The following is a 7095-nucleotide window of genomic DNA, read 5'->3' on the forward strand; positions in this document are numbered from 1 at the left end:
ATCCACACTAAGGACATTTAATTACCTGCAGGACAGAACAGGGAGGAAAAAAAGGCAGGCATACAAATATATTAGGCCATTCATATACAATGTCAAGTTGGTTTGTTTGTTTTTTTTCCTAAAAATAGCAGTGGCTAAGAAATGAAAAGTTTTGTATAAAGGCTCCTTGAAGAAATTCAAGGATGGGAAGGAACAACGTAAGACTGAAGAACACCTGACTTAAGAGGCCATCCCCGGTTTGCAGAGAAATTCACAACGAGCAGGACTTCAGGACTACATCAGCCTAGAAAAAAAACGTTCCTGTGCCAGCAGAGACCCTGCAAGTCCAGGGTAGCATCCTGTTTCACAGCTTGCCTCTCACCATTACATGGCCACTCATGTCCAATTTCACTTTCCTCAAACTTTACAACCAACAAGACCTATTCTATGGTGAATAAACAAGGCATCGATATTCTTGGCCACCTCTTCTCTCTCATTTACTACATTTGATTCTCGGCCAAAAAAAAAAAAAAAAACCACCGAAAAGAGCATTTCCTTAGAAATCACAACAGCCAACCATCAGGTGACACTGTCATCTGAATACCCAATTACATTAGCAATAGAAAAAAGGCGATCATTTAAAGTTGTATTTCCAGAAGAAATTAGAGTTTTCCACACTCTTAATGCTGTTCCATACTTAATGCACTACCCTAAATAATTTAAACCCCATAAAATTAGCTACATCTACTACAAAACATTCAAATTGCAGAGTGATTGTCACAACCCTGCTCCAGACAGGCTGCCTATCAAAGGACCCATCAGTCTCTGAGAAATGATGTCATTCACTTCATTTACCGCAGGCCCTGTACTGCCCCATTTTGGTATTTCTACAGTTCTCTTAAAAAAAAAAAAAAAATTAAGCACTAATTTTGTCCTATGTAACCCAACAGTTTAAAATTCTCTTTAAAAGCATTCACAAGCAGAACAAGCCAAAATTTTCAAACGAGTCCTCTTTTGAATGAGGAAATGCTGATTCATTGAAACGAGAACATTTCACAGAAACGCAGCAACAAATAACTCCGCTGAGGGCAGGCAGAAGTTTTGACAAACCCTGCCTGATTCTCTCCCGGTTCATCTGTCACGTTGCTGCAAAGCGAGGGTTTCCACCATCAGCGACTTCAGGGCCGTGCAGCTGTGCTCCAGCTTCCACTACACCGCAAAACCATGAGGCTCCTGCACCCCAGGATCCCCCAAACCCTGAGGCTTCAGCTTCCATTTGCTTTCAAAAAACTGTTAGCGTCTCCGTGGGTAGGAAGTACCAAGAATTCATGTTTCCTCACAGAAAGCAGAGTTCGTCCAAAGTGGAAGTTCGGATTGCTTTCCGAACACAGCTGGCTCCTCTATGCATCTCCGCAGTAAACACAGAAACATCACGAGACCTACAGATAGCTAGAAAAGCAATACAAACAGACTGAAGATTGCATTTTCTTGCAGTAGAAAAGCGGGATTTTTAGGGTAGCCATAGGATCTCTCCAATACAACACAGAGAGAAAAGGCACGGCTGTTTATAGGTCTCTGAAGACGAACGTACCCTACTGTAGACGGCAGAAGACAAGCGGCCCTCACAGTTGTATTCCAGTCCTATTTTGTACTTATGATGAGAACAAAATGGAAAAAAATTCCCACAGCGAGAGCGCAGGCCTTGAACGCAAGGCGGGTCAGGACAATGGGAGGACTTTGCACGGCAAGCCTGCTCCCAGTCCGTGCCCAGCGAGGGCTAATGAGGCCGTACTTTCCCCAGGACCGATTCAAAGCCCAGATGTACACATAGTAGCCCAAACTCACCACCGCCCTAGTCTGCTTTCTGCAGCAGACGTGTCCAGTAAGCCAACGACCTCTGCCACACGTCTCGAGTTCACCATGGCAGAAGCTCAACTCGCACCCCGAGACGTTGGGGTAATCAGCTGAGATTTTTTGGACCCCATCACCTGTTTTAGTGCATAAATTGGGGCTCCCCTAGAATCCACTGGCCAGCCTGGAACTGAGCTAGTGTCTATGTATTTGTCCATCATGTCCATTTAACCCCCATTCCTATTACTCCAGACGTAGCACCAGGAAAGCTAGCATGCACGCCCTGGAAGACACATCATGTTTTAAGCATCTTTAACCTTACTCACTCTCATGTTAAGTAATAGTTGCTTCACTCCCAGGTTTAATAGCAAGAGGCAACACTGTGACTGCATTTGATCATCAATATTTCCCACTAATTCTTGTAGTAGGATGATTAAGCTATCAGATTTTGACACCGAACCTCTGGCTTTCCACATCAGCTTAGCATAGGCATTGTTTTGCCTGTATATGGAGACAGCGTCTCTAAGTAGACGACAACAACAACTGCCCTTAGGAGCAGCTCACAAGCATGGGAAGGAGAAGGAGCAGGCACCTGCAGCAAAGCGCCTCGGCACAAGGGCAGGTGGGTCCTGCTGACTCTGCAGCTCAGAGGTAAACATGGGAAACCAGGAGAGACCCATCACTATTTGTGCCCAAGGCCAGCCCTGCATAAACGTGCCAGCTGGGCTAAATAAGCTACACTGCTGAAGACATTGCCATGAGGAGGTGGTTTCCAGACACACTTCTCTGCACGTGAGAAAAGAGGAGTGCTCACTCAAAAAGCAGCTTCAAGTTTGGATAGACTGAATGTGCAGGGATGAATGGTACCTGCGATCTCTTTCCTCCAGTTTCTCCAGACACCCTTTCCAGCTAACAAGCCTCCACCTGCCCTTCTCCGAGGCTGGATCCCCACAGACTGGCCTCCTTAAACAAACCCTCCAGGATACGCAAGTCTTTTCTCCATCCGTAGCTGCAACAGGGCAGAGAGACCTTCCATTGCTCTGCAAGGCCTCAGCAGCTCACCCCTCAGGTGAGGGACTCCGGTACTCACTGTACAAAATCCAAGATCTTCTCACCCCTAAGATTATATCCCAAGGCTCCCTTCCTCCTCTGTATAGCCCTGTTAAACACACCAGCCACCGACCTCACACAGCACTTTTCTGCAGGAACCTGTGACCAGTGACTGATGACAGTTAAACACTTTTTCCAGAGAAGTGAATAATCTATTAACCCAAAGTACATCGTAAAGAGACACGAGGGGCAATATTCCAACAGATCTCAGCACCTCAGTCCCGTCTGCTGCTTTCCATTCCTCTTAGTGCTTCCCTACAACATTCCCAGACTGTCCACAGTCCCCCCTCTCCAAGCAGCACCCTGCTAACCCCTCCTCTTCCCTGCCAGGCAGGGACTGCTTGTCTTCCTCTTTAAGAGCAGTTTAGTTTTCTTTTGATCTTAGGACCACAAAGAGGCCTAATACCATGCCAGAGCCAAGCAGGCAGTCACCCCCTGACTGACAAATACTCCATTGCTCGCTTAAGACCCCTCGAAGTATTTTTGTCAGATTGTCTACCTCTAGCTATAGCTAATTTCTAATTTCTTTTTATTCAACTCCTATCTAGCAAGAAACGGCACCAAATGACCTGAAGGGCAGATGTGGAGAAATGCCTGTTCACGGAAAGATAGATCTCCCATACTCTACAGACCTAAATAATCCGTACCAAGAAGCCAGTTTACTGCTAAATAATTTACTGCAAACCCACTAATACACTATAAATCCACTCTTTGACTGTATGAAAAGGATGCTTAGAGGGAACGAACATCCAACCCCCCCCCAAAACCTACCATTCCTTAAGAAAGACTCAAATTCTCTTGCTCTCCAGCAAAGTCTTCTCTGCCACAGCATTTTACACCTTCTGGAACTGTGAAACACACACTGGCCGGGGGAGTGCAGCAATACACAGGAGCTTGCTATCTCTGCGAGTATTTTTAGAATTACAGATGTGTTGTGGAGCTTCCCAGCTCTCTGGACAGGTCCCTGTCAGCGGCGATAACTCAGAAGTGTTCTCAACAGAGCGTCATTCAGCAGGTCTCAACAAGAGATCAACCCATCTTAACTTTATTTCTTACAACATACCGGTCAAGAAAATCATCCATTCAATCGGCCCTCTGGTTGACAAAGCGGAATAAGCCAGAGTTTAAAACAAAAGATCTGACGCACAACTGACTTTAATCATAGTAATACCAGCATCCAAGGCTATGCTAGCAAACTGTTCAGTGTCTAGTACACCTGAGATGCTGATGCATGTTTTTTAGCATTTAATCATTAAAAAAAAAAAAAAAAAAGGACAGGCTTGGGAAAAAAACAGTCAAACAGCAATGCATGAGCCTAAGGTGCCTCTCTCTTGCCTAGACAGGGCTTGGTTTGGCGACTGAATATTGTAAAATGCTTAAAAGCCTCCCAGAATATGCATATACGCTTGGCCAAGAAGACCCAAAGAGCCTTTCTTGCTTTCACGATGCTATTTTTTTGTTGCTCGACAGGTATTCTGCAGCTGCAAAGGATTCGGCAACCTTAAATTATCATGGGATCACAGACAAAGCATTAAGAAGTCCCAAATTCTCATTCCAGGTCAGACTGTCCATTAGCCACAACTGGTCACAATCCCAGACTCACCAGTTCGAGTTAATACGTGTAGACCTCCTACTATGAAACAAGCATTAAGTGCCCTTAAAGCTGAAGACTATACTGACCATACCATTGTACCTGCAGATCAAGAGTCTCTGATTACATTAGAAACTGACCCTGGCATAAAGCATAAAATCCCCCAAGATTTGGAGGTCTCCTGGAACACATATATAAGCAATCAGAGAAAAATAAACCGCGCCTCCAGTTTCTTAGACACATAAAGGCTTCCAATCATGAAGCCCCTTTGAAGAGTCTGGCCATTTGTTACCACCAAAGGCATGTAAATTGATATAGGATGTTCCTCTTTCTGCAAAACCTCTGGTTTTTCCTTTCAGCAAAACCCTATTCTGTTCACTTTTAGATACATTGATAGATACATTTAGATACATTTTAGATACATTTAGATTTTCCTAAACCATTCATGCAGTTCTCTGCCTTTTAATTAAACCTGTACAACCAACTCATGATGAAATGAGAGGATTAAGTCCCAGAGACAAGGAACAATTTAGGATAAATCTGCACTATTGCTACCAGTGATGACCCCTGAAGGAGCTTCACTTTGGCTACACTTAAGAGATCATCACAACCTTTTTTTGGTCATTTATTAGAAGACACTGGAGTACGTGTCTCCATCAACCTTCAGGAGCATCCCTGCACTCAATTCCAAGCAAGGACAACCTTCCTTCATCCCTCACTGTTCCAAAGCTGGCTGGCATATCCCAGGCAGGACCAAAAACCTGGGATCCAGTTAAAGCTGTCACCTCATCCACAGTAAGAGCCTCTTCTCAAACTACACCCTGAAGCATAAAGAGGACCATCCCACCTGCAGTTAGCTGCAGTTCACTCGTGGACTCTCCTGCTCCTGCAAGGCAAAGCTCCAGAGGCAGAAAAAGAACTTTCGCAACATTTGGCCTTTAAATCTGCAGTCAAAAATTAACAAGCCACAGATTTCTGCAGGCTGTGGGCTCAAAATCTGCTAGGTTGTATTTACACTGACAGTAACTTAAAAGCCTCTTAAGCTCCTAGAAAAGTATGCTTTCAAAGGGTGCTTCAGGGTATGGGGAGGAAGGGGAGTAACAAAATTCTCTGGCTTTCCCCAGCTGGCTCTTCTAATTTTCCTGGAAGACTTGCTCAAAGTCTGGAAAAAAATCCTCAACATTGTTAACACAAACAATTTAGTTGCTTTAATACTGAACGGTCCCAACGCAGGTTAGATTTGGGGGTTTGCTCCTTTGCTTGAATGTGTTTTCCCCTCACAGAACCATCAACACACACCTCCCTACCTCAACTACACACACAGCAACGCATTGACGCAGAGAAGCGCCCTGCAGATGTGGGCTTCAAAGTTCAAACCTGGGGACCACTGCCCTTCAGAAAAGCTCCATCAACACGAAGAAACTCCACAAAGCAGCAGGACTCATTCTTAAATTAGCAATCTTAAATAAGCAATCCATTTCCTAACTGTTTGGATGTTCCCAAGTTTCTCAGTCTCCAAATTCAAGGTCATTGAAAAAAGCAGCACTCTGCACACTACAAGCCTTGCGGATACGCGGCTCATCCCGAAGGAAGATTCCTATGACCCTTCCCTTAAGCATCTATAAATTACTTCACCCATCCAAATACCACCTGGGACCCAAGTCAGCAAGCTCCTTCAGCCTCACAACTTATTTTCCCTATCCTCTTTACCTTGACTTTCCAAGAGGTCACATTTCCACTATTTCCAATATATACATATAGATAGGTGGGGGTTTTTTTAACAAACCTAGAGAAACAAGAGGAAATGACCTGCTTAGCAGCAGACACCCTATAAAAAGAAGGGTTTTCTACAGCTGAGTTGCCAGGAGCAGGAGTCACTCCCCAGGACAGATGGCTCAGAACACAAAGCCAGTCAACAACAGAGGAAGGAGTTGAAGGAGTTGCTTACAACAGAGGTGGACAGGAGAAGAGGTAGGATCTGAGAACAGACAGACCCAGCACAAGAGTGTCAGGGAAACTTTGACATGCCCAGAGACGCTGGCCCACATGGCGATTATAGCTCAGGCAGCAGCCCTCTAAGCTGCCATCCTACCTCTACCCTTCATCCTCCAGCTGACACGGCCATCCACAGGAAGAAAGGGAAGATACAACACCTCAGCCCAACACAAGTAGCAGCCCGATGCCAAGACCCACATGGCCCAGCAGCTCCAGGAAGGAGTTCAGCCAGCAAACGCTGGCGGAGGAGGAAAGGCTGATCTCTCCAAGGAAAGGGGCTGCAGGACACCCACCGGGGCAGGGGAAAGTTTGATATGAAGGCTTTAGCGAGGGAAAGGTGAGCAGGAGAGAGGCAGCCCTTAGGAAAGGGAAGAAGAAAGTGAGGACAGGGCAGTGCCAGCTGTGGGAAGGGGAAAAGAGAAGTCAAAAGGCAAGGGCTGAACTTGGCAGGGGGGGGTAGGTACCAGCCAGGGGATGCAGGCATCGACAGGGCTGGGGAAGGGGGGGGAGAAGTGCTTGGTAAGAGAGGGAGGGCAAGCAGAAGGGACGGGGAAGAAAAGCAGGGGGCA

Source organism: Charadrius vociferus, unplaced genomic scaffold (assembly GCF_000708025.1).
Source record: "Charadrius vociferus isolate BGI_N301 unplaced genomic scaffold, ASM70802v2 scaffold613, whole genome shotgun sequence".
Taxonomy (NCBI): domain Eukaryota; kingdom Metazoa; phylum Chordata; class Aves; order Charadriiformes; family Charadriidae; genus Charadrius; species Charadrius vociferus.